At 39.8% G+C, this 25,834-nt stretch overlaps 20 non-coding genes across 20 annotated transcripts; all 20 read left to right on the plus strand.

The window, feature by feature from the left end:
• The first annotated feature begins 532 nt into the window (after positions 1-532).
• TRNAP-UGG (transfer RNA proline (anticodon UGG)) lies at positions 533-604 on the plus strand. The gene has a single exon. It is a non-coding gene; the product is annotated as a tRNA-Pro (tRNA).
• Positions 605-892: 288 nt separating this feature from the next.
• Positions 893-965, plus strand: TRNAV-CAC (transfer RNA valine (anticodon CAC)). The gene has a single exon. It is a non-coding gene; the product is annotated as a tRNA-Val (tRNA).
• A 2,109-nt stretch (positions 966-3,074) lies between these two features.
• On the plus strand, positions 3,075-3,146 carry TRNAP-UGG (transfer RNA proline (anticodon UGG)). Its single transcript has one exon. It is a non-coding gene; the product is annotated as a tRNA-Pro (tRNA).
• Positions 3,147-3,434: 288 nt separating this feature from the next.
• On the plus strand, positions 3,435-3,507 carry TRNAV-CAC (transfer RNA valine (anticodon CAC)). The gene has a single exon. It is a non-coding gene; the product is annotated as a tRNA-Val (tRNA).
• A 2,141-nt stretch (positions 3,508-5,648) lies between these two features.
• Positions 5,649-5,720, plus strand: TRNAP-UGG (transfer RNA proline (anticodon UGG)). The gene has a single exon. It is a non-coding gene; the product is annotated as a tRNA-Pro (tRNA).
• Positions 5,721-6,008: 288 nt separating this feature from the next.
• On the plus strand, positions 6,009-6,081 carry TRNAV-CAC (transfer RNA valine (anticodon CAC)). Its single transcript has one exon. It is a non-coding gene; the product is annotated as a tRNA-Val (tRNA).
• A 2,065-nt stretch (positions 6,082-8,146) lies between these two features.
• Positions 8,147-8,218, plus strand: TRNAP-UGG (transfer RNA proline (anticodon UGG)). The gene has a single exon. It is a non-coding gene; the product is annotated as a tRNA-Pro (tRNA).
• A 288-nt stretch (positions 8,219-8,506) lies between these two features.
• Positions 8,507-8,579, plus strand: TRNAV-CAC (transfer RNA valine (anticodon CAC)). The gene has a single exon. It is a non-coding gene; the product is annotated as a tRNA-Val (tRNA).
• Positions 8,580-10,636: 2,057 nt separating this feature from the next.
• TRNAP-UGG (transfer RNA proline (anticodon UGG)) lies at positions 10,637-10,708 on the plus strand. Its single transcript has one exon. It is a non-coding gene; the product is annotated as a tRNA-Pro (tRNA).
• Positions 10,709-10,996: 288 nt separating this feature from the next.
• TRNAV-CAC (transfer RNA valine (anticodon CAC)) lies at positions 10,997-11,069 on the plus strand. Its single transcript has one exon. It is a non-coding gene; the product is annotated as a tRNA-Val (tRNA).
• Positions 11,070-13,213: 2,144 nt separating this feature from the next.
• TRNAP-UGG (transfer RNA proline (anticodon UGG)) lies at positions 13,214-13,285 on the plus strand. Its single transcript has one exon. It is a non-coding gene; the product is annotated as a tRNA-Pro (tRNA).
• A 288-nt stretch (positions 13,286-13,573) lies between these two features.
• Positions 13,574-13,646, plus strand: TRNAV-CAC (transfer RNA valine (anticodon CAC)). Its single transcript has one exon. It is a non-coding gene; the product is annotated as a tRNA-Val (tRNA).
• Positions 13,647-15,753: 2,107 nt separating this feature from the next.
• Positions 15,754-15,825, plus strand: TRNAP-UGG (transfer RNA proline (anticodon UGG)). The gene has a single exon. It is a non-coding gene; the product is annotated as a tRNA-Pro (tRNA).
• Positions 15,826-16,113: 288 nt separating this feature from the next.
• Positions 16,114-16,186, plus strand: TRNAV-CAC (transfer RNA valine (anticodon CAC)). Its single transcript has one exon. It is a non-coding gene; the product is annotated as a tRNA-Val (tRNA).
• Positions 16,187-18,239: 2,053 nt separating this feature from the next.
• Positions 18,240-18,311, plus strand: TRNAP-UGG (transfer RNA proline (anticodon UGG)). Its single transcript has one exon. It is a non-coding gene; the product is annotated as a tRNA-Pro (tRNA).
• Positions 18,312-18,599: 288 nt separating this feature from the next.
• TRNAV-CAC (transfer RNA valine (anticodon CAC)) lies at positions 18,600-18,672 on the plus strand. The gene has a single exon. It is a non-coding gene; the product is annotated as a tRNA-Val (tRNA).
• A 2,335-nt stretch (positions 18,673-21,007) lies between these two features.
• TRNAP-UGG (transfer RNA proline (anticodon UGG)) lies at positions 21,008-21,079 on the plus strand. The gene has a single exon. It is a non-coding gene; the product is annotated as a tRNA-Pro (tRNA).
• A 288-nt stretch (positions 21,080-21,367) lies between these two features.
• Positions 21,368-21,440, plus strand: TRNAV-CAC (transfer RNA valine (anticodon CAC)). Its single transcript has one exon. It is a non-coding gene; the product is annotated as a tRNA-Val (tRNA).
• Positions 21,441-23,493: 2,053 nt separating this feature from the next.
• TRNAP-UGG (transfer RNA proline (anticodon UGG)) lies at positions 23,494-23,565 on the plus strand. Its single transcript has one exon. It is a non-coding gene; the product is annotated as a tRNA-Pro (tRNA).
• A 288-nt stretch (positions 23,566-23,853) lies between these two features.
• TRNAV-CAC (transfer RNA valine (anticodon CAC)) lies at positions 23,854-23,926 on the plus strand. The gene has a single exon. It is a non-coding gene; the product is annotated as a tRNA-Val (tRNA).
• The last annotated feature ends 1,908 nt before the right edge of the window (positions 23,927-25,834 follow it).

Below are 25,834 nucleotides of genomic sequence, written 5' to 3' on the forward strand. Positions count from 1 at the left end.
TGAATGAGCGGATAAGCACATAAGCACATGTACTTCTCATTTTGGGAAGGTATTGCTTAGCTTGTTACCAGCAGCTCAGTTATGTTATGATGTTAGAGGCTATGCAAGGAATGCTTTAGTCCTGCATTAGGCAGTTTTTATTGCTTCTTGCATTCAAGAGATAGATAATTAGCCAGAATCTGTGGCCCAGCTATTCACCTTGGCATTCCGATTTGCACAAAGGGAATAAGTATTTGAGAGAAAAGGCAAAATGTGTTTCTTATGTTGTTATGAACAGCTTTTTATTCTTTCTCTTTAGGCTCTAGCCAATGCAGAAATATATAAATAACTGCTGACTTCCTGTAAGACTTGTCCAATGCTGAGAAAAAATAAAAGGGGACACTTACAAATGATAGTGCTATCGTTTGAGAAAGGGTAAGTTGACACTGAATTTCCTGTGAATTCACAGACCAAGCATGAAAAAGACCCCAGCATGATCTTCATTGCGGGCTTAGAGTTGGTATTACCTTTTCAGAGGTGAGGGGCTTTCAACGGCTCGTTGGTCTAGGGGTATGATTCTCGCTTTGGGTGCGAGAGGTCCCGGGTTCAAATCCCGGACGAGCCCTTTCATTGGTGCTCTTTTGAAGTATGCATTTCAAAGCCAATATCAATTTTCTCTTTGCAGTAGTGGATGATTATTTGCTAGAGTCTCATGCTTTTAACCTTGCCCTGCCTGAGCAAATAGGAAACATTTCTCTTTAAGCATTTTGCAAAAATGCTGAACTTGCAAGGCATATACAAGCGTTCAGATAGGGCTGTCGGGCAGGTTGCATGAAAGAAATCTAAAACCAGATGCCCTTGGAATAGTCTGTTTTGAGCAGTTTCATCACAGAAGAATCACCTGTAGGTATCTGTTTCTGTAGTGTAGTGGTTATCACGTTCGCCTCACACGCGAAAGGTCCCTGGTTCGAAACCGGGCAGAAACACTAGTTATATTGTCTTGGCTGCAATGTTGAGAGTTGCCGTTTTGCATGAAATTGTCCAAGCCCTGAAGGTGGGTTCATGCAGTCTCGTTCCAAGAAAGTGAATTCTCTTAAAAACAATAACATAATTGGTATGTGGATGTATCTGTTGATTCACAGACCTCACTTTCAAAAGAGCCCTGCATTCGGTTCAATGCTCAACCAGAACAAGCATTAACTTTGAGAATTGTTGGCACCAACAGGCCTCCTATTTTAGTGGAGTGTTTCTGGTTTTAAGTGCTGAGGCTTGGGCTCAATTCCTAGATGATCCTTCTCAAGGTGATGATACAAATGCATCGTCACCTTTTCGTTTAATGTCAGAATTGTTTATTTCCATTTGGTGGTGTATGAATGCTTTCGACAGTATGGGGATTTTTTCTAGCCTTGCATGAATAAAAGCATATCACTCCTCTTTATGTATTTTTCTAATACATTTATATTTGCATCTCCTCTCCTAGCATGCATTTTTGACTATCTTACAGGCTGTATATAATAAGTATCAATTCAGGGGCGCTTCTACTACTCAAATCACAACTGTTCTATCACGACATTGATAAGCAATCTGCATCTGCTTCTGTTGTGTATTGGTTATCATATTTACCTGACGTGTGAAAGTCCCATGTTTGACAGTGCACGTTAACAAAGAAACCAATGATTTTTATTAAAAGTTGTCTTGTGTTTTGGTTACCTTGCATCAGCCAAAACGTGCCAGAGATGACTTCATTTGCAGTCACTTGAAAAGTAGGGATTCTCAAATAAATGGCAAGAGGTTGAAACAAATCCAAAGAAATGCATGGCATATCTATGAGTAGGTGTATGCATGTATCCATATATAAAGATAGATAGATAGATAGATAGATAGATAGAGATATAGATAGATAGATAGATAGATAGATAGATAGATAGATAGATAGATAGATAGATAGATAGATAGATAGATAGATAGATATAGGGAGAGAGAGAGCGTTAATATAAACAGAGACTTTATTTTCAATCAAGCGGTATTTTCTTTCCTTTAGGAGCAGAATGTTCTGATCATCAGCGCACCAGAATGTAGTGCTTGGTTGGCAAGCATCACATATTGCGATGTGTTAGCTAAGAGTTCCATGTCCTTCATACTCATATATTCCTCTGTAGTTGTACCTTGGTGATTCCACAAAACATGGCATCATAATCAGCATTCTACTGCCACAGAGTGGACAGAGAAACCATTTAGAATTTCCCTGAAAAAGAAAAAAAGCATACTTAGGCAGAGCTTTGTGGACAGGAAGGACATTAGAGCAAGTGAGGAATAAGCACTGCTTTTGTTAATTTACATAGGCAGAACAGAGACTGCTGGGAAAAGCCTGAAATTAAAGGCACAGAAAATGCCTGCTTCTGGAGAGAACACTAAGAAGCATTGAAAGTTTTTCCTCTGACCCTGGCCACTCTTAAGAGGAATCCTATGATAGTCAGCAGGACCCACCCTAAAAAGGAAGGGACAGCCATTTGGACACTTTCCACCTTTCCTATATCTCGCCTGATCGAGCCTGGTTGAGCGCTGATTGAGCGGATAAGCACATAAGCACATGTACTTCTCATTTTGGGAAGGCATTGCTTAGCTTGTTACCAGCAGCTCAGTTATGTTATGATGTTAGAGGCTATGCAAGGAATGCTTTAGTCCTGCATTAGGCAGTTTTTATTGCTTCTTGCATTCAAGAGATAGATAATTAGCCAGAATCTGTGGCCCAGCTATTCACCTTGGCATTCCGATTTGCACAAAGGGAATAAGTATTTGAGAGAAAAGGCAAAATGTGTTTCTTATGTTGTTATGAACAGCTTTTTATTCTTTCTCTTTAGGCTCTAGCCAATGCAGAAATATATAAATAACTGCTGACTTCCTGTAAGACTTGTCCAATGCTGAGAAAAAATAAAAGGGGACACTTACAAATGATAGTGCTATCGTTTGAGAAAGGGTAAGTTGACACTGAATTTCCTGTGAATTCACAGACCAAGCATGAAAAAGACCCCAGCATGATCTTCATTGCGGGCTTAGAGCTGGTATTACCTTTTCAGAGGTGAGGGTCTTTCAACGGCACGTTGGTCTAGGGGTATGATTCTCGCTTTGGGTGCGAGAGGTCCCGGGTTCAAATCCCGGACGAGCCCTTTCATTGGTGCTCTTTTGAAGTATGCATTTCAAAGCCAATATCAATTTTCTCTTTGCAGTAGTGGATGATTATTTGCTAGAGTCTCATGCTTTTAACCTTGCCCTGCCTGAGCAAATAGGAAACGTTTCTCTTTAAGCATTTTGCAAAAATGCTGAACTTGCAAGGCATATACAAGCGTTCAGATAGGGCTGTCGGGCAGGTTGCATGAAAGAAATCTAAAACCAGATGCCCTTGGAATAGTCTGTTTTGAGCAGTTTCATCACAGAAGAATCACCTGTAGGTATCTGTTTCTGTAGTGTAGTGGTTATCACGTTCGCCTCACACGCGAAAGGTCCCCGGTTCGAAACCGGGCAGAAACATTAGTTATATTGTCTTGGCTGCAATGTTGAGAGTTGCCGTTTTGCATGAAATTGTCCAGGCCCTGAAGATGGGTTCATGCAGTCTCGTTCCAAGAAAGTGAATTCTCTTAAAAACAATAACATAATTGGCATGTGGATGTATCTGTTGATTCACAAACCTCACTTTCAAAAGAGCCCTGCATTCGGTTCAATGCTCAACCAGAACAAGCATTAACTTTGAGAATTGTTGGCACCAACAGGCCTCCTATTTTAGTGGAGTGTTTCTGGTTTTAAGTGCTGAGGCTTGGGCTCAATTCCTAGATGATCCTTCTCAAGGTGATGATACAAATGCATCGTCACCTTTTCGTTTAATGTCAGAATTGTTTATTTCCATTTGGTGGTGTATGAATGCTTTCGACAGTATGGGGATTTTTTCTAGCCTTGCATGAATAAAAGCATATCACTCCTCTTTATGTATTTTTCTAATACATTTATATTTGCATCTCCTCTCCTAGCATGCATTTTTGACTATCTTACAGGCTGTATATAATAAGTATCAATTCAGGGGCGCTTCTACTACTCAAATCACAACTGTTCTATCACGACATTGATAAGCAATCTGCATCTGCTTCTGTTGTGTATTGGTTATCATATTTACCTGACGTGTGAAAGTCCCATGTTTGACAGTGCACGTTAACAAAGAAACCAATGATTTTTATTAAAAGTTGTCTTGTGTTTTGGTTACCTTGCATCAGCCAAAACGTGCCAGAGATGACTTCATTTGCAGTCACTTGAAAAGTAGGGATTCTCAAATAAATGGCAAGAGGTTGAAACAAATCCAAAGAAATGCATGGCATATCTATGAGTAGGTGTATGCATGTATCCTTATATAAAGATAGATAGATAGATAGATAGATAGATAGATAGATAGATAGATAGATAGATAGATAGATAGATAGATAGATAGATAGATAGATAGATAGATAGATAGATAGATAGATAGATAGATAGATAGATAGATAGATAGATAGATAGATATAGGGAGAGAGAGAGCGTTAATATAAACAGAGACTTTATTTTCAATCAAGCGGTATTTTCTTTCCTTTAGGAGCAGAATGTTCTGATCATCAGCGCACCAGAATGTAGTGCTTGGTTGGCAAGCATCACATATTGTGATGTGTTAGCTAAGAGTTCCATGTCCTTCAGACTCATATATTCCTCTGTAGTTGTACCTTGGTGATTCCACAAAACATGGCATCATAATCAGCATTCTACTGCCACAGAGTGGACAGAGAAACCATTTAGAATTTCCCTGAAAAAGAAAAAAAGCATACTTAGGCAGAGCTTTGTGGACAGGAAGGACATTAGAGCAAGTGAGGAATAAGCACTGCTTTTGTTAATTTACATAGGCAGAACAGAGACTGCTGGGAAAAGCCTGAAATTAAAGGCACAGAAAATGCCTGCTTCTGGAGAGAACACTAAGAAGCATTGAAAGTTTTTCCTCTGACCCTGGCCACTCTTAAGAGGAATCCTATGATAGTCAGCAGGACCCACCCTAAAAAGGAAGGGACAGCCATTTGGACCCTTTCCACCTTTCCTTGATCGAGCCTGATCGAGCCTGATTGAGCGCTGATTGAGCGGATAAGCACATAAGCACATGTACTTCTCATTTTGGGAAGGCATTGCTTAGCTTGTTACCAGCAGCTCAGTTATGTTATGATGTTAGAGGCTATGCAAGGAATGCTTTAGTCCTGCATTAGGCAGTTTTTATTGCTTCTTGCATTCAAGAGATAGATAATTAGCCAGAATCTGTGGCCCAGCTATTCACCTTGGCATTCCGATTTGCACAAAGGGAATACGTATTTGAGAGAAAAGGCAAAATGTGTTTCTTATGTTGTTATGAACAGCTTTTTATTCTTTCTCTTTAGGCTTTAGCCAATGCAGAAATATATAAATAACTGCTGACTTCCTGTAAGACTTGTCCAATGCTGAGAAAAAATAAAAGGGGACACTTACAAATGATAGTGCTATCGTTTGAGAAAGGGTAAGTTGACACTGAATTTCCTGTGAATTCACAGACCAAGCATGAAAAAGACCCCAGCATGATCTTCATTGCGGGCTTAGAGCTGGTATTACCTTTTCAGAGGTGAGGGGCTTTCAACGGCTCGTTGGTCTAGGGGTATGATTCTCGCTTTGGGTGCGAGAGGTCCCGGGTTCAAATCCCGGACGAGCCCTTTCATTGGTGCTCTTTTGAAGTATGCATTTCAAAGCCAATATCAATTTTCTCTTTGCAGTAGTGGATGCATATTTGCTAGAGTCTCATGCTTTTAACCTTGCCCTGCCTGAGCAAATAGGAAACATTTCTCTTTAAGCATTTTGCAAAAATGCTGAACTTGCAAGGCATATACAAGCGTTCAGATAGGGCTGTCGGGCAGGTTGCATGAAAGAAATCTAAAACCAGATGCCCTTGGAATAGTCTGTTTTGAGCAGTTTCATCACAGAAGAATCACCTGTAGGTATCTGTTTCTGTAGTGTAGTGGTTATCACGTTCGCCTCACACGCGAAAGGTCCCCGGTTCGAAACCGGGCAGAAACACTAGTTATATTGTCTTGGCTGCAATGTTGAGAGTTGCCGTTTTGCATGAAATTGTCCAGGCCCTGAAGATGGGTTCATGCAATCTCGTTCCAAGAAAGTGAATTCTCTTAAAAACAATAACATAATTGGCATGTGGATGTATCTGTTGATTCACAAACCTCACTTTCAAAAGAGCCCTGCATTCGGTTCAATGCTCAACCAGAACAAGCATTAACTTTGAGAATTGTTGGCACCAACAGGCCTCCTATTTTAGTGGAGTGTTTCTGGTTTTAAGTGCTGAGGCTTGGGCTCAATTCCTAGATGATCCTACTCAAGGTGATGATACAAATGCATCGTCACCTTTTCGTTTAATGTCAGAATTGTTTATTTCCATTTGGTGGTGTATGAATGCTTTCGACAGTATGGGGATTTTTTCTAGCCTTGCATGAATAAAAGCATATCACTCCTCTTTATGTATTTTTCTAATACATTTATATTTGCATCTCCTCTCCTAGCATGCATTTTTGAATATCTTACAGGCTGTATATAATAAGTATCAATTCAGGGGCGCTTCTACTACTCAAATCACAACTGTTCTATCACGACATTGATAAGCAATCTGCATCTGCTTCTGTTGTGTATTGGTTATCATATTTACCTGACGTGTGAAAGTCCCATGTTTGACAGTGCACGTTAACAAAGAAACCAATGATTTTTATTAAAAGTTGTCTTGTGTTTTGGTTACCTTGCATCAGCCAAAACGTGCCAGAGATGACTTCATTTGCAGTCACTTGAAAAGTAGGGATTCTCAAATAAATGGCAAGAGGTTGAAACAAATCCAAAGAAATGCATGGCATATCTATGAGTAGGTGTATGCATGTATCCATATATAAAGATAGATAGATAGATAGATAGATAGAGATATAGATAGATAGATAGATAGATAGATATATAGATAGATATAGGGATAGAGAGAGCGTTAATATAAACAGAGACTTTATTTTCAATCAAGCGGTATTTTCTTTCCTTTAGGAGCAGAATGTTCTGATCATCAGCGCACCAGAATGTAGTGCTTGGTTGCCAAGCATCACATATTGTGATGTGTTAGCTAAGAGTTCCATGTCCTTCAGACTCATATATTCCTCTGTAGTTGTACCTTGGTGATTCCACAAAACATGGCATCATAATCAGCATTCTACTGCCACAGAGTGGACAGAGAAACCATTTAGAATTTCCCTGAAAAAGAAAAAAAGCATACTTAGGCAGAGCTTTGTGGACAGGAAGGACATTAGAGCAAGTGAGGAATAAGCACTGCTTTTGTTAATTTACATAGGCAGAACAGAGACTGCTGGGAAAAGCCTGAAATTAAAGGCACAGAAAATGCCTGCTTCTGGAGAGAACACTAAGAAGCATTGAAAGTTTTTCCTCTGACCCTGGCCACTCTTAAGAGGAATCCTATGATAGTCAGCAGGACCCACCCTAAAAAGGAAGGGACAGCCATTTGGACCCTTTCCACCTTTCCTTGATCGAGCCTGATCGAGCCTGATTGAGCGCTGATTGAGCGGATAAGCACATAAGCACATGTACTTCTCATTTTGGGAAGGCATTGCTTAGCTTGTTACCAGCAGCTCAGTTATGTTATGATGTTAGAGGCTATGCAAGGAATGCTTTAGTCCTGCATTAGGCAGTTTTTATTGCTTCTTGCATTCAAGAGATAGATAATTAGCCAGAATCTGTGGCCCAGCTATTCACCTTGGCATTCCGATTTGCACAAAGGGAATAAGTATTTGAGAGAAAAGGCAAAATGTGTTTCTTATGTTGTTAAGAACAGCTTTTTATTCTTTCTCTTTAGGCTCTAGCCAATGCAGAAATATATAAATAACTGCTGACTTCCTGTAAGACTTGTCCAATGCTGAGAAAAAATAAAAGGGGACACTTACAAATGATAGTGCTATCGTTTGAGAAAGGGTAAGTTGACACTGAATTTCCTGTGAATTCACAGACCAAGCATGAAAAAGACCCCAGCATGATCTTCATTGCGGGCTTAGAGCTGGTATTACCTTTTCAGAGGTGAGGGTCTTTCAACGGCTCGTTGGTCTAGGGGTATGATTCTCGCTTTGGGTGCGAGAGGTCCCGGGTTCAAATCCCGGACGAGCTCTTTCATTGGTGCTCTTTTGAAGTATGCATTTCAAAGCCAATATCAATTTTCTCTTTGCAGTAGTGGATGATTATTTGCTAGAGTCTCATGCTTTTAACCTTGCCCTGCCTGAGCAAATAGGAAACATTTCTCTTTAAGCATTTTGCAAAAATGCTGAACTTGCAAGGCATATACAAGCGTTCAGATAGGGCTGTCAGGCAGGTTGCATGAAAGAAATCTAAAACCAGATGCCCTTGGAATAGTCTGTTTTGAGCAGTTTCATCACAGAAGAATCACCTGTAGGTATCAGTTTCTGTAGTGTAGTGGTTATCACGTTCGCCTCACACGCGAAAGGTCCCCGGTTCGAAACCGGGCAGAAACACTAGTTATATTGTCTTGGCTGCAATGTTGAGAGTTGCCGTTTTGCATGAAATTGTCCAGGCCCTGAAGATGGGTTCATGCAGTCTCGTTCCAAGAAAGTGAATTCTCTTAAAAACAATAACATAATTGGCATGTGGATGTATCTGTTGATTCACAGACCTCACTTTCAAAAGAGCCCTGCATTCGGTTCAATGCTCAACCAGAACAAGCATTAACTTAGAGAATTGTTGGCACCAACAGGCCTCCTATTTTAGTGGAGTGTTTCTGGTTTTAAGTGCTGAGGCTTGGGCTCAATTCCTAGATGATCCTTCTCAAGGTGATGATACAAATGCATCGTCACCTTTTCGTTTAATGTCAGAATTGTTTATTTCCATTTGATGGTGTATGAATGCTTTCGACAGTATGGGGATTTTTTCTAGCCTTGCATGAATAAAAGCGTATCACTCCTCTTTATGTATTTTTCGAATACATTTATATTTGCATCTCCTCTCCTAGCATGCATTTTTGACTATCTTACAGGCTGTATATAATAAGTATCAATTCAGGGGCGCTTCTACTACTCAAATCACAACTGTTCTATCACGACATTGATAAGCAATCTGCATCTGCTTCTGTTGTGTATTGGTTATCATATTTACCTGACGTGTGAAAGTCCCATGTTTGACAGTGCACGTTAACAAAGAAACCAATGATTTTTATTAAAAGTTGTCTTGTGTTTTGGTTACCTTGCATCAGCCAAAACGTGCCAGAGATGACTTCATTTGCAGTCACTTGAAAAGTAGGGATTCTCAAATAAATGGCAAGAGGTTGAAACAAATCCAAAGAAATGCATGGCATATCTATGAGTAGGTGTATGCATGTATCCATATATAAAGATAGATAGATAGATAGATAGATAGAGATATAGATAGATAGATAGATAGATAGATAGATATAGGGAGAGAGAGAGCGTTAATATAAACAGAGACTTTATTTTCAATCAAGCGGTATTTTCTTTCCTTTAGGAGCAGAATGTTCTGATCATCAGCTCACCAGAATGTAGTGCTTGGTTGGCAAGCATCACATATTGTGATGTGTTAGCTAAGAGTTCCATGTCCTTCAGACTCATATATTCCTCTGTAGTTGTACCTTGGTGATACCACAAAACATGGCATCATAATCAGCATTCTACTGCCACAGAGTGGACAGAGAAACCATTTAGAATTTCCCTGAAAAAGAAAAAAAGCATACTTAGGCAGAGCTTTGTGGACAGGAAGGACATTAGAGCAAGTGAGGAATAAGCACTGCTTTTGTTAATTTACATAGGCAGAACAGAGACTGCTGGGAAAAGCCTGAAATTAAAGGCACAGAAAATGCCTGCTTCTGGAGAGAACACTAAGAAGCATTGAAAGTTTTTCCTCTGACCCTGGCCACTCTTAAGAGGAATCCTATGATAGTCAGCAGGACCCACCCTAAAAAGGAAGGGACAGCCATTTGGACCCTTTCCACCTTTCCTTGATCGAGCCTGATCGAGCCTGATTGAGCGCTGATTGAGCGGATAAGCACATAAGCACATGTACTTCTCATTTTGGGAAGGCATTGCTTAGCTTGTTACCAGCAGCTCAGTTATGTTATGATGTTAGAGGCTATGCAAGGAATGCTTTAGTCCTGCATTAGGCAGTTTTTATTGCTTCTTGCATTCAAGAGATAGATAATTAGCCAGAATCTGTGGCCCAGCTATTCACCTTGGCATTCCGATTTGCACAAAGGGAATAAGTATTTGAGAGAAAAGGCAAAATGTGTTTCTTATGTTGTTATGAACAGCTTTTTATTCTTTCTCTTTAGGCTTTAGCCAATGCAGAAATATATAAATAACTGCTGACTTCCTGTAAGACTTGTCCAACGCTGAGAAAAAATAAAAGGGGACACTTACAAATGATAGTGCTATCGTTTGAGAAAGGGTAAGTTGACACTGAATTTCCTGTGAATTCACAGACCAAGCATGAAAAAGACCCCAGCATGATCTTCATTGCGGGCTTAGAGCTGGTATTACCTTTTCAGAGGTGAGGGGCTTTCAATGGCTCGTTGGTCTAGGGGTATGATTCTCGCTTTGGGTGCGAGAGGTCCCGGGTTCAAATCCCAGACGAGCCCTTTCATTGGTACTCTTTTGAAGTATGCATTTCAAAGCCAATATCAATTTTCTCTTTGCAGTAGTGGATGCATATTTGCTAGAGTCTCATGCTTTTAACCTTGCCCTGCCTGAGCAAATAGGAAACATTTCTCTTTAAGCATTTTGCAAAAATGCTGAACTTGCAAGGCATATACAAGCGTTCAGATAGGGCTGTCGGGCAGGTTGCATGAAAGAAATCTAAAACCAGATGCCCTTGGAATAGTCTGTTTTGAGCAGTTTCATCACAGAAGAATCACCTGTAGGTATCTGTTTCTGTAGTGTAGTGGTTATCACGTTCGCCTCACACGCGAAAGGTCCCCGGTTCGAAACCGGGCAGAAACACTAGTTATATTGTCTTGGCTGCAATGTTGAGAGTTGCCGTTTTGCATGAAATTGTCCAGGCCCTGAAGATGGGTTCATGCAGTCTCGTTCCAAGAAAGTGAATTCTCTTAAAAACAATAACATAATTGGCATGTGGATGTATCTGTTGATTCACAAACCTCACTTTCAAAAGAGCCCTGCATTCGGTTCAATGCTCAACCAGAACAAGCATTAACTTTGAGAATTGTTGGCACCAACAGGCCTCCTATTTTAGTGGAGTGTTTCTGGTTTTAAGTGCTGAGGCTTGGGCTCAATTCCTAGATGATCCTACTCAAGGTGATGATACAAATGCATCGTCACCTTTTCGTTTAATGTCAGAATTGTTTATTTCCATTTGGTGGTGTATGAATGCTTTCGACAGTATGGGGATTTTTTCTAGCCTTGCATGAATAAAAGCATATCACTCCTCTTTATGTATTTTTCTAATACATTTATATTTGCATCTCCTCTCCTAGCATGCATTTTTGACTATCTTACAGGCTGTATATAATAAGTATCAATTCAGGGGCGCTTCTACTACTCAAATCACAACTGTTCTATCACGACATTGATAAGCAATCTGCATCTGCTTCTGTTGTGTATTGGTTATCATATTTACCTGACGTGTGAAAGTCCCATGTTTGACAGTGCACGTTAACAAAGAAACCAATGATTTTTATTAAAAGTTGTCTTGTGTTTTGGTTACCTTGCATCAGCCAAAACGTGCCAGAGATGACTTCATTTGCAGTCACTTGAAAAGTAGGGATTCTCAAATAAATGGCAAGAGGTTGAAACAAATCCAAAGAAATGCATGGCATATCTATGAGTAGGTGTATGCATGTATCCATATATAAAGATAGATAGATAGATAGATAGATAGATAGATAGATAGATAGATAGATAGATAGATAGATAGATAGATAGATAGATAGATAGATAGATAGATAGATAGATAGATAGATAGATAGATAGATAGATAGATAGATAGATAGATAGATAGATAGATAGATAGATATAGGGAGAGAGAGAGCGTTAATATAAACAGAGACTTTATTTTCAATCAAGCGGTATTTTCTTTCCTTTAGGAGCAGAATGTTCTGATCATCAGCGCACCAGAATGTAGTGCTTGGTTGGCAAGCATCACATATTGTGATGTGTTAGCTAAGAGTTCCATGTCCTTCAGACTCATATATTCCTCTGTAGTTGTACCTTGGTGATTCCACAAAACATGGCATCATAATCAGCATTCTACTGCCACAGAGTCAGAGAAACCATTTAGAATTTCCCTGAAAAAGAAAAAAAGCATACTTAGGCAGAGCTTTGTGGACAGGAAGGACATTAGAGCAAGTGAGGAATAAGCACTGCTTTTGTTAATTTACATAGGCAGAACAGAGACTGCTGGGAAAAGCCTGAAATTAAAGGCACAGAAAATGCCTGCTTCTGGAGAGAACACTAAGAAGCATTGAAAGTTTTTCCTCTGACCCTGGCCACTCTTAAGAGGAATCCTATGATAGTCAGCAGGACCCACCCTAAAAAGGAAGGGACAGCCATTTGGACCCTTTCCACCTTTCCTATATCTCGCCTGATTGAGCGCTGATTGAGCGGATAAGCACATAAGCACATGTACTTCTCATTTTGGGAAGGCATTGCTTAGCTTGTTACCAGCAGCTCAGTTATGTTATGATGTTAGAGGCTATGCAAGGAATGCTTTAGTCCTGCATTAGGCAGTTTTTATTGCTTCTTGCATTCAAGAGATAGATAATTAGCCAGAATCTGTGGCCCAGCTATTCACCTTGGCATTCCGATTTGCACAAAGGGAATAAGTATTTGAGAGAAAAGGCAAAATGTGTTTCTTATGTTGTTATGAACAGCTTTTTATTCTTTCTCTTTAGGCTCTAGCCAATGCAGAAATATATAAATAACTGCTGACTTCCTGTAAGACTTGTCCAATGCTGAGAAAAAATAAAAGGGGACACTTACAAATGATAGTGCTATCGTTTGAGAAAGGGTAAGTTGACACTGAATTTCCTGTGAATTCACAGACCAAGCATGAAAAAGACCCCAGCATGATCTTCATTGCGGGCTTAGAGCTGGTATTACCTTTTCAGAGGTGAGGGGCTTTCAACGGCTCGTTGGTCTAGGGGTATGATTCTCGCTTTGGGTGCGAGAGGTCCCGGGTTCAAATCCCAGACGAGCCCTTTCATTGGTACTCTTTTGAAGTATGCATTTCAAAGCCAATATCAATTTTCTCTTTGCAGTAGTGGATGCATATTTGCTAGAGTCTCATGCTTTTAACCTTGCCCTGCCTGAGCAAATAGGAAACATTTCTCTTTAAGCATTTTGCAAAAATGCTGAACTTGCAAGGCATATACAAGCGTTCAGATAGGGCTGTCGGGCAGGTTGCATGAAAGAAATCTAAAACCAGATGCCCTTGGAATAGTCTGTTTTGAGCAGTTTCATCACAGAAGAATCACCTGTAGGTATCTGTTTCTGTAGTGTAGTGGTTATCACGTTCGCCTCACACGCGAAAGGTCCCCGGTTCGAAACCGGGCAGAAACACTAGTTATATTGTCTTGGCTGCAATGTTGAGAGTTGCCGTTTTGCATGAAATTGTCCAGGCCCTGAAGATGGGTTCATGCAGTCTCGTTCCAAGAAAGTGAATTCTCTTAAAAACAATAACATAATTGGCATGTGGATGTATCTGTTGATTCACAAACCTCACTTTCAAAAGAGCCCTGCATTCGGTTCAATGCTCAACCAGAACAAGCATTAACTTTGAGAATTGTTGGCACCAACAGGCCTCCTATTTTAGTGGAGTGTTTCTGGTTTTAAGTGCTGAGGCTTGGGCTCAATTCCTAGATGATCCTACTCAAGGTGATGATACAAATGCATCGTCACCTTTTCGTTTAATGTCAGAATTGTTTATTTCCATTTGGTGGTGTATGAATGCTTTCGACAGTATGGGGATTTTTTCTAGCCTTGCATGAATAAAAGCATATCACTCCTCTTTATGTATTTTTCTAATACATTTATATTTGCATCTCCTCTCCTAGCATGCATTTTTGACTATCTTACAGGCTGTATATAATAAGTATCAATTCAGGGGCGCTTCTACTACTCAAATCACAACTGTTCTATCACGACATTGATAAGCAATCTGCATCTGCTTCTGTTGTGTATTGGTTATCATATTTACCTGACGTGTGAAAGTCCCATGTTTGACAGTGCACGTTAACAAAGAAACCAATGATTTTTATTAAAAGTTGTCTTGTGTTTTGGTTACCTTGCATCAGCCAAAACGTGCCAGAGATGACTTCATTTGCAGTCACTTGAAAAGTAGGGATTCTCAAATAAATGGCAAGAGGTTGAAACAAATCCAAAGAAATGCATGGCATATCTATGAGTAGGTGTATGCATGTATCCATATATAAAGATAGATAGATAGATAGATAGATAGATAGATAGATAGATAGATAGATAGATAGATAGATAGATAGATAGATAGATAGATAGATAGATAGATAGATAGATAGATAGATAGATAGATATAGGGAGAGAGAGAGCGTTAATATAAACAGAGACTTTATTTTCAATCAAGCGGTATTTTCTTTCCTTTAGGAGCAGAATGTTCTGATCATCAGCGCACCAGAATGTAGTGCTTGGTTGGCAAGCATCACATATTGTGATGTGTTAGCTAAGAGTTCCATGTCCTTCAGACTCATATATTCCTCTGTAGTTGTACCTTGGTGATTCCACAAAACATGGCATCATAATCAGCATTCTACTGCCACAGAGTGGACAGAGAAACCATTTAGAATTTCCCTGAAAAAGAAAAAAAGCATACTTAGGCAGAGCTTTGTGGACAGGAAGGACATTAGAGCAAGTGAGGAATAAGCACTGCTTTTGTTAATTTACATAGGCAGAACAGAGACTGCTGGGAAAAGCCTGAAATTAAAGGCACAGAAAATGCCTGCTTCTGGAGAGAACACTAAGAAGCATTGAAAGTTTTTCCTCTGACCCTGGCCACTCTTAAGAGGAATCCTATGATAGTCAGCAGGACCCACCCTAAAAAGGAAGGGACAGCCATTTGGACCCTTTCCACCTTTCCTATATCGAGCCTGATCGAGCCTGATCGATTGAGCGGATAAGCACATAAGCACATGTACTTCTCATTTTGGGAAGGCATTGCTTAGCTTGTTACCAGCAGCTCAGTTATGTTATGATGTTAGAGGCTATGCAAGGAATGCTTTAGTCCTGCATTAGGCAGTTTTTATTGCTTCTTGCATTCAAGAGATAGATAATTAGCCAGAATCTGTGGCCCAGCTATTCACCTTGGCATTCCGATTTGCACAAAGGGAATAAGTATTTGAGAGAGAAAGGCAAAATGTGTTTCTTATGTTGTTAAGAACAGCTTTTTATTCTTTCTCTTTAGGCTCTAGCCAATGCAGAAATATATAAATAACTGCTGACTTCCTGTAAGACTTGTCCAATGCTGAGAAAAAATAAAAGGGGACACTTACAAATGATAGTGCTATCGTTTGAGAAAGGGTAAGTTGACACTGAATTTCCTGTGAATTCACAGACCAAGCATGAAAAAGACCCCAGCATGATCTTCATTGCGGGCTTAGAGCTGGTATTACCTTTTCAGAGGTGAGGGTCTTTCAACGGCTCGTTGGTCTAGGGGTATGATTCTCGCTTTGGGTGCGAGAGGTCCCGGGTTCAAATCCCGGACGAGCCCTTTCATTGGTGCTCTTTTGAAGTATGCATTTCAAAGCCAATATCAATTTTCTCTTTGCAGTAGTGGATGATTATTTGCTAGAGTCTCATGCTTTTAACCTTGCCCTGCCTGAGCAAATAGGAAACATTTCTCTTTAAGCATTTTGCAAAAATACTGAACTTGCAAGGCATATACAAGCGTTCAGATAGGGCTGTCGGGCAGGTTGCATGAAAGAAATCTAAAACCAGATGCCCTTGGAATAGTCTGTTTTGAGCAGTTTCATCACAGAAGAATCACCTGTAGGTATCTGTTTCTGTAGTGTAGTGGTTATCACGTTCGCCTCACACGCGAAAGGTACCCGGTTCGAAACTGGGCAGAAACACTAGTTATATTGTCTTGGCTGCAATGTTGAGAGTTGCCGTTTTGCATGAAATTGTCCAGGCCCTGAAGATGGGTTCATGCAGTCTCGTTCCAAGAAAGTGAATTCTCTTAAAAACAATAACATAATTGGCATGTGGATGTATCTGTTGATTCACAAACCTCACTTTCAAAAGAGCCCTGCATTCGGTTCAATGCTCAACCAGAACAAGCATTAACTTTGAGAATTGTTGGCACCAACAGGCCTCCTATTTTAGTGGAGTGTTTCTGGTTTTAAGTGCTGAGGCTTGGGCTCAATTCCTAGATGATCCTACTCAAGGTGATGATACAAATGCATCGTCACCTTTTCGTTTAATGTCAGAATTGTTTATTTCCATTTGGTGGTGTATGAATGCTTTCGACAGTATGGGGATTTTTTCTAGCCTTGCATGAATAAAAGCATATCACTCCTCTTTATGTATTTTTCTAATACATTTATATTTGCATCTCCTCTCCTAGCATGCATTTTTGACTATCTTACAGGCTGTATATAATAAGTATCAATTCAGGGGCGCTTCTACTACTCAAATCACAACTGTTCTATCACGACATTGATAAGCAATCTGCATCTGCTTCTGTTGTGTATTGGTTATCATATTTACCTGACGTGTGAAAGTCCCATGTTTGACAGTGCACGTTAACAAAGAAACCAATGATTTTTATTAAAAGTTGTCTTGTGTTTTGGTTACCTTGCATCAGCCAAAACGTGCCAGAGATGACTTCATTTGCAGTCACTTGAAAAGTAGGGATTCTCAAATAAATGACAAGAGGTTGAAACAAATCCAAAGAAATGCATGGCATATCTATGAGTAGGTGTATGCATGTATCCATATATAAAGATAGATAGATAGATAGATAGATAGAGATATAGATAGATAGATAGATAGATAGATATAGGGAGAGAGAGAGCGTTAATATAAACAGAGACTTTATTTTCAATCAAGCGGTATTTTCTTTCCTTTAGGAGCAGAATGTTCTGATCATCAGCTCACCAGAATGTAGTGCTTGGTTGGCAAGCATCACATATTGTGATGTGTTAGCTAAGAGTTCCATGTCCTTCAGACTCATATATTCCTCTGTAGTTGTACCTTGGTGATTCCACAAAACATGGCATCATAATCAGCATTCTACTGCCACAGAGTGGACAGAGAAACCATTTAGAATTTCCCTGAAAAAGAAAAAAAGCATACTTAGGCAGAGCTTTGTGGACAGGAAGGACATTAGAGCAAGTGAGGAATAAGCACTGCTTTTGTTAATTTACATAGGCAGAACAGAGACTGCTGGGAAAAGCCTGAAATTAAAGGCACAGAAAATGCCTGCTTCCGGAGAGAACACTAAGAAGCATTGAAAGTTTTTCCTCTGACCCTGGCCACTCTTAAGAGGAATCCTATGATAGTCAGCAGGACCCACCCTAAAAAGGAAGGGACAGCCATTTGGACCCTTTCCACCTTTCCTATATCTCGCCTGATCTCGCCTGATCGAGCGCTGATTGAGCGGATAAGCACATAAGCACATGTACTTCTCATTTTGGGAAGGCATTGCTTAGCTTGTTACCAGCAGCTCAGTTATGTTATGATGTTAGAGGCTATGCAAGGAATGCTTTAGTCCTGCATTAGGCAGTTTTTATTGCTTCTTGCATTCAAGAGATAGATAATTAGCCAGAATCTGTGGCCCAGCTATTCACCTTGGCATTCCGATTTGCACAAAGGGAATAAGTATTTGAGAGAAAAGGCAAAATGTGTTTCTTATGTTGTTATGAACAGCTTTTTATTCTTTCTCTTTAGGCTCTAGCCAATGCAGAAATATATAAATAACTGCTGACTTCCTGTAAGACTTGTCCAATGCTGAGAAAAAATAAAAGGGGACACTTACAAATGATAGTGCTATCGTTTGAGAAAGGGTAAGTTGACACTGAATTTCCTGTGAATTCACAGACCAAGCATGAAAAAGACCCCAGCATGATCTTCATTGCGGGCTTAGAGCTGGTATTACCTTTTCAGAGGTGAGGGTCTTTCAACGGCTCGTTGGTCTAGGGGTATGATTCTCGCTTTGGGTGCGAGAGGCCCCGGGTTCAAATCCCGGACGAGCCCTTTCATTGGTGCTCTTTTGAAGTATGCATTTCAAAGCCAATATCAATTTTCTCTTTGCAGTAGTGGATGATTATTTGCTAGAGTCTCATGCTTTTAACCTTGCCCTGCCTGAGCAAATAGGAAACATTTCTCTTTAAGCATTTTGCAAAAATGCTGAACTTGCAAGGCATATACAAGCGTTCAGATAGGGCTGTCGGGCAGGTTGCATGAAAGAAATCTAAAACCAGATGCCCTTGGAATAGTCTGTTTTGAGCAGTTTCATCACAGAAGAATCACCTGTAGGTATCTGTTTCTGTAGTGTAGTGGTTATCACGTTCGCCTCACACGTGAAAGGTCCCCGGTTCGAAACCGGGCAGAAACACTAGTTATATTGTCTTGGCTGCAATGTTGAGAGTTGCCGTTTTGCATGAAATTGTCCAGGCCCTGAAGATGGGTTCATGCAGTCTCGTTCCAAGAAAGTGAATTCTCTTAAAAACAATAACATAATTGGCATGTGGATGTATCTGTTGATTCACAAACCTCACTTTCAAAAGAGCCCTGCATTCGGTTCAATGCTCAACCAGACCAAGCATTAACTTTGAGAATTGTTGGCACCAACAGGCCTCCTATTTTAGTGGAGTGTTTCTGGTTTTAAGTGCTGAGGCTTGGGCTCAATTCCTAGATGATCCTTCTCAAGGTGATGATACAAATGCATCGTCACCTTTTCGTTTAATGTCAGAATTGTTTATTTCCATTTGGTGGTGTATGAATGCTTTCGACAGTATGGGGATTTTTTCTAGCCTTGCATGAATAAAAGCATATCACTCCTCTTTATGTATTTTTCTAATACATTTATATTTGCATCTCCTCTCCTAGCATGCATTTTTGACTATCTTACAGGCTGTATATAATAAGTATCAATTCAGGGGTGCTTCTACTACTCAAATCACAACTGTTCTATCACGACATTGATAAGCAATCTGCATCTGCTTCTGTTGTGTATTGGTTATCATATTTACCTGACGTGTGAAAGTCCCATGTTTGACAGTGCACGTTAACAAAGAAACCAATGATTTTTATTAAAAGTTGTCTTGTGTTTTGGTTACCTTGCATCAGCCAAAACGTGCCAGAGATGACTTCATTTGCAGTCACTTGAAAAGTAGGGATTCTCAAATAAATGGCAAGAGGTTGAAACAAATCCAAAGAAATGCATGGCATATCTATGAGTAGGTGTATGCATGTATCCATATATAAAGATAGATAGATAGATAGATAGATAGATAGATAGATAGATAGATAGATAGATAGATAGATAGATAGATAGATAGATAGATAGATAAATAGATGGATGGATGGATGGATGGATGGATGGATGGATGGATGGATGGATAGACGGACAGACAGACAGACAGACAGACAGACAGACAGACAGATAGATAGATAGATAGATAGATAGATAGATAGATAGATAGATAGATAGATAGATAGATAGATAGATAGATAGATAGATAGATAGATAGATAGATAGATAGATAGATAGATAGATAGATAGATAGATAGATAGATAGATAGATAGATAGATAGATAGATAGATAGATATAGGGAGAGAGAGAGCGTTAATATAAACAGAGACTTTATTTTCAATCAAGCGGTCTTTTCTTTCCTTTAGGAGCAGAATGTTCTGATCATCAGCGCACCAGAATGTAGTGCTTGGTTGGCAAGCATCACATATTGTGATGTGTTAGCTAAGAGTTCCATGTCCTTCAGACTCATATATTCCTCTGTAGTTGTACCTTGGTGATTCAACAAAACATGGCATCATAATCAGCATTCTACTGCCACAGAGTGGACAGAGAAACCATTTAGAATTTCCCTGAAAAAGAAAAAAAGCATACTTAGGCAGAGCTTTGTGGACAGGAAGGACATTAGAGCAAGTGAGGAATAAGCACTGCTTTTGTTAATTTACATAGGCAGAACAGAGACTGCTGGGAAAAACCTGAAATTACAGGCACAGAAAATGCCTGCTTCTGGAGAGAACACTAAGAAGCATTGAAAGTTTTTCCTCTGACCCTGGCCACTCTTAAGAGGAATCCTATGATAGTCAGCAGGACCCACCCTAAAAAGGAACGGACAGCCATTTGGACCCTTTCCACCTTTCCTATATCGAGCCTGATCGAGCCTGATCGATTGAGCGGATAAGCACATAAGCACATGTACTTCTCATTTTGGGAAGGCATTGCTTAGCTTGTTACCAGCAGCTCAGTTATGTTATGATGTTAGAGGCTATGCAAGGAATGCTTTAGTCCTGCATTAGGCAGTTTTTATTGCTTCTTGCATTCAAGAGATAGATAATTAGCCAGAATCTGTGGCCCAGCTATTCACCTTGGCATTCCGATTTGCACAAAGGGAATAAGTATTTGAGAGAGAAAGGCAAAATGTGTTTCTTATGTTGTTAAGAACAGCTTTTTATTCTTTCTCTTTAGGCTCTAGCCAATGCAGAAATATATAAATAACTGCTGACTTCCTGTAAGACTTGTCCAATGCTGAGAAAAAATAAAAGGGGACACTTACAAATGATAGTGCTATCGTTTGAGAAAGGGTAAGTTGACACTGAATTTCCTGTGAATTCACAGACCAAGCATGAAAAAGACCCCAGCATGATCTTCATTGCGGGCTTAGAGCTGGTATTACCTTTTCAGAGGTGAGGGTCTTTCAACGGCTCGTTGGTCTAGGGGTATGATTCTCGCTTTGGGTGCGAGAGGTCCCGGGTTCAAATCCCGGACGAGCCCTTTCATTGGTGCTCTTTTGAAGTATGCATTTCAAAGCCAATATCAATTTTCTCTTTGCAGTAGTGGATGATTATTTGCTAGAGTCTCATGCTTTTAACCTTGCCCTGCCTGAGCAAATAGGAAACATTTCTCTTTAAGCATTTTGCAAAAATACTGAACTTGCAAGGCATATACAAGCGTTCAGATAGGGCTGTCGGGCAGGTTGCATGAAAGAAATCTAAAACCAGATGCCCTTGGAATAGTCTGTTTTGAGCAGTTTCATCACAGAAGAATCACCTGTAGGTATCTGTTTCTGTAGTGTAGTGGTTATCACGTTCGCCTCACACGCAAAAGGTACCCGGTTCGAAACTGGGCAGAAACACTAGTTATATTGTCTTGGCTGCAATGTTGAGAGTTGCCGTTTTGCATGAAATTGTCCAGGCCCTGAAGATGGGTTCATGCAGTCTCGTTCCAAGAAAGTGAATTCTCTTAAAAACAATAACATAATTGGCATGTGGATGTATCTGTTGAATCACAAACCTCACTTTCAAAAGAGCCCTGCATTCGGTTCAATGCTCAACCAGAACAAGCATTAACTTTGAGAATTGTTGGCACCAACAGGCCTCCTATTTTAGTGGAGTGTTTCTGGTTTTAAGTGCTGAGGCTTGGGCTCAATTCCTAGATGATCCTACTCAAGGTGATGATACAAATGCATCGTCACCTTTTCGTTTAATGTCAGAATTGTTTATTTCCATTTGGTGGTGTATGAATGCTTTCGACAGTATGGGGATTTTTTCTAGCCTTGCATGAATAAAAGCATATCACTCCTCTTTATGTATTTTTCTAATACATTTATATTTGCATCTCCTCTCCTAGCATGCATTTTTGACTATCTTACAGGCTGTATATAATAAGTATCAATTCAGGGGCGCTTCTACTACTCAAATCACAACTGTTCTATCACGACATTGATAAGCAATCTGCATCTGCTTCTGTTGTGTATTGGTTATCATATTTACCTGACGTGTGAAAGTCCCATGTTTGACAGTGCACGTTAACAAAGAAACCAATGATTTTTATTAAAAGTTGTCTTGTGTTTTGCTTACCTTGCATCAGCCAAAACGTGCCAGAGATGACTTCATTTGCAGTCACTTGAAAAGTAGGGATTCTCAAATAAATGACAAGAGGTTGAAACAAATCCAAAGAAATGCATGGCATATCTATGAGTAGGTGTATGCATGTATCCATATATAAAGATAGATAGATAGATAGATAGATAGAGATATAGATAGATAGATAGATAGATAGATATAGGGAGAGAGAGAGCGTTAATATAAACAGAGACTTTATTTTCAATCAAGCGGTATTTTCTTTCCTTTAGGAGCAGAATGTTCTGATCATCAGCTCACCAGAATGTAGTGCTTGGTTGGCAAGCATCACATATTGTGATGTGTTAGCTAAGAGTTCCATGTCCTTCAGACTCATATATTCCTCTGTAGTTGTACCTTGGTGATTCCACAAAACATGGCATCATAATCAGCATTCTACTGCCACAGAGTGGACAGAGAAACCATTTAGAATTTCCCTGAAAAAGAAAAAAAGCATACTTAGGCAGAGCTTTGTGGACAGGAAGGACATTAGAGCAAGTGAGGAATAAGCACTGCTTTTGTTAATTTACATAGGCAGAACAGAGACTGCTGGGAAAAGCCTGAAATTAAAGGCACAGAAAATGCCTGCTTCCGGAGAGAACACTAAGAAGCATTGAAAGTTTTTCCTCTGACCCTGGCCACTCTTAAGAGGAATCCTATGATAGTCAGCAGGACCCACCCTAAAAAGGAAGGGACAGCCATTTGGACCCTTTCCACCTTTCCTATATTTCGCCTGATCTCGCCTGATCTCGCGCTGATTGAGCGGATAAGCACATAAGCACATGTACTTCTCATTTTGGGAAGGCATTGCTTAGCTTGTTACCAGCAGCTCAGTTATGTTATGATGTTAGAGGCTATGCAAGGAATGCTTTAGTCCTGCATTAGGCAGTTTTTATTGCTTCTTGCATTCAAGAGATAGATAATTAGCCAGAATCTGTGGCCCAGCTATTCACCTTGGCATTCCGATTTGCACAAAGGGAATAAGTATTTGAGAGAAAAGGCAAAATGTGTTTCTTATGTTGTTATGAACAGCTTTTTATTCTTTCTCTTTAGGCTCTAGCCAATGCAGAAATATATAAATAACTGCTGACTTCCTGTAAGACTTGTCCAATGCTGAGAAAAAATAAAAGGGGACACTTACAAATGATAGTGCTATCGTTTGAGAAAGGGTAAGTTGACACTGAATTTCCTGTGAATTCACAGACCAAGCATGAAAAAGACCCCAGCATGATCTTCATTGCGGGCTTAGAGCTGGTATTACCTTTTCAGAGGTGAGGGTCTTTCAACGGCTCGTTGGTCTAGGGGTATGATTCTCGCTTTGGGTGCGAGAGGTCCCGGGTTCAAATCCCGGACGAGCCCTTTCATTGGTGCTCTTTTGAAGTATGCATTTCAAAGCCAATATCAATTTTCTCTTTGCAGTAGTGGATGATTATTTGCTAGAGTCTCATGCTTTTAACCTTGCCCTGCCTGAGCAAATAGGAAACATTTCTCTTTAAGCATTTTGCAAAAATGCTGAACTTGCAAGGCATATACAAGCGTTCAGATAGGGCTGTCGGGCAGGTTGCATGAAAGAAATCTAAAACCAGATGCCCTTGGAATAGTCTGTTTTGAGCAGTTTCATCACAGAAGAATCACCTGTAGGTATCTGTTTCTGTAGTGTAGTGGTTATCACGTTCGCCTCACACGCGAAAGGTCCCCGGTTCGAAACCGGGCAGAAACACTAGTTATATTGTCTTGGCTGCAATGTTGAGAGTTGCCGTTTTGCATGAAATTGTCCAGGCCCTGAAGATGGGTTCATGCAGTCTCGTTCCAAGAAAGTGAATTCTCTTAAAAACAATAACATAATTGGCATGTGGATGTATCTGTTGATTCACAAACCTCACTTTCAAAAGAGCCCTGCATTCGGTTCAATGCTCAACCAGACCAAGCATTAACTTTGAGAATTGTTGGCACCAACAGGCCTCCTATTTTAGTGGAGTGTTTCTGGTTTTAAGTGCTGAGGCTTGGGCTCAATTCCTAGATGATCCTTCTCAAGGTGATGATACAAATGCATCGTCACCTTTTCGTTTAATGTCAGAATTGTTTATTTCCATTTGGTGGTGTATGAATGCTTTCGACAGTATGGGGATTTTTTCTAGCCTTGCATGAATAAAAGCATATCACTCCTCTTTATGTATTTTTCTAATACATTTATATTTGCATCTCCTCTCCTAGCATGCATTTTTGACTATCTTACAGGCTGTATATAATAAGTATCAATTCAGGGGTGCTTCTACTACTCAAATCACAACTGTTCTATCACGACATTGATAAGCAATCTGCATCTGCTTCTGTTGTGTATTGGTTATCATATTTACCTGACGTGTGAAAGTCCCATGTTTGACAGTGCACGTTAACAAAGAAACCAATGATTTTTATTAAAAGTTGTCTTGTGTTTTGGTTACCTTGCATCAGCCAAAACGTGCCAGAGATGACTTCATTTGCAGTCACTTGAAAAGTAGGGATTCTCAAATAAATGGCAAGAGGTTGAAACAAATCCAAAGAAATGCATGGCATATCTATGAGTAGGTGTATGCATGTATCCATATATAAAGATAGATAGATAGATAGATAGATAGATAGATAGATAGATAGATAGATAGATAGATAGATAGATAGATAGATAGATAGATAGATAGATAGATAGATAGATAAATAGATGGATGGATGGATGGATGGATGGATGGATGGATGGATGGATGGATGGATGGATGGATGGATAGACGGACAGACAGACAGACAGACAGACAGACAGACAGACAGATAGATAGATAGATAGATAGATAGATAGATAGATAGATAGATAGATAGATAGATAGATAGATAGATAGATAGATAGATAGATAGATAGATAGATAGATAGATAGATAGATAGATAGATAGATAGATAGATAGATAGATAGATAGATAGATAGATAGATAGATATAGGGAGAGAGAGAGCGTTAATATAAACAGAGACTTTATTTTCAATCAAGCGGTCTTTTCTTTCCTTTAGGAGCAGAATGTTCTGATCATCAGCGCACCAGAATGTAGTGCTTGGTTGGCAAGCATCACATATTGTGATGTGTTAGCTAAGAGTTCCATGTCCTTCAGACTCATATATTCCTCTGTAGTTGTACCTTGGTGATTCAACAAAACATGGCATCATAATCAGCATTCTACTGCCACAGAGTGGACAGAGAAACCATTTAGAATTTCCCTGAAAAAGAAAAAAAGCATACTTAGGCAGAGCTTTGTGGACAGGAAGGACATTAGAGCAAGTGAGGAATAAGCACTGCTTTTGTTAATTTACATAGGCAGAACAGAGACTGCTGGGAAAAACCTGAAATTACAGGCACAGAAAATGCCTGCTTCTGGAGAGAACACTAAGAAGCATTGAAAGTTTTTCCTCTGACCCTGGCCACTCTTAAGAGGAATCCTATGATAGTCAGCAGGACCCACCCTAAAAAGGAACGGACAGCCATTTGGACCCTTTCCACCTTTCCTATATCTCGCCTGATCGAGCCTGATCGAGCGCTGATTGAGCGGATAAGCACATAAGCACATGTACTTCTCATTTTGGGAAGGCATTGCTTAGCTTGTTACCAG

This window comes from Lissotriton helveticus, chromosome 8 (genome assembly GCF_964261635.1).
Source record: "Lissotriton helveticus chromosome 8, aLisHel1.1, whole genome shotgun sequence".
Lineage (NCBI taxonomy): Eukaryota > Metazoa > Chordata > Amphibia > Caudata > Salamandridae > Lissotriton > Lissotriton helveticus.